Here is a 729-nt window from a genome sequence, read left to right as displayed (position 1 = left end):
ATATTTTTTGCTGAGGTTTTCACTTAAGTTTATTACACAATAACACGGTTGAACTAGATTTTAATTTAATCAAAAATAATTGCATAAAAATTTGTTGATTTATTGTTAAAATCAAAAAAGCAAAGATATTACAATTTTAATAATTTTCTCAAACAATTATTGAAATTCTTTTGGAATTACTTAAAAGTTCGAATTACAAATTCAATCTTTGATCTAACAATTATTAGTATTATTTAAATATTTTAAAATTTATATCTATTATCATGTGCATACTGTTTTTAATTAAATTGAACTCATACAATATTAAAACCAGATTTATCTTATTTCACGATTTAAGTAAACGTTCTATGTCTGCACTAGCTTATGCCGGTAGTGCTTAGTCAAGTATGTGGATAACCCTGTATGAGTTTATTTACATGCTAAGCCGTTGAGTTAGTTACTCACCGACTACGAGATTATTAATAATTACACTTAAGTAAAAAATTCCGTACAACTAAGCAACTAAAAAGAATACTTTTTTTTATTAATAATATATTTTTATTATACATTGGAGTGCATTGTATTGAATTGAAAATATAAAATATTTGTATGTAACAAAATAATTAAAAAATTGTATGAAAATGAAACTAGGCATAAAAAATTCGTAGCCAATCATTAAAAAAATTAAAAATTATTATTAGTAACTTTTTAATTACAGTTGCTTAACTAACTGTAATATGTGTAAAATAT

Source organism: Teleopsis dalmanni, chromosome 1, assembly GCF_002237135.1.
Source record: "Teleopsis dalmanni isolate 2A chromosome 1, ASM223713v2, whole genome shotgun sequence".
Taxonomy (NCBI): Eukaryota; Metazoa; Arthropoda; class Insecta; order Diptera; family Diopsidae; genus Teleopsis; species Teleopsis dalmanni.
The sequence above is the reverse complement of the archived record's forward strand: the minus strand, read 5'-3'. Positions refer to the sequence as shown.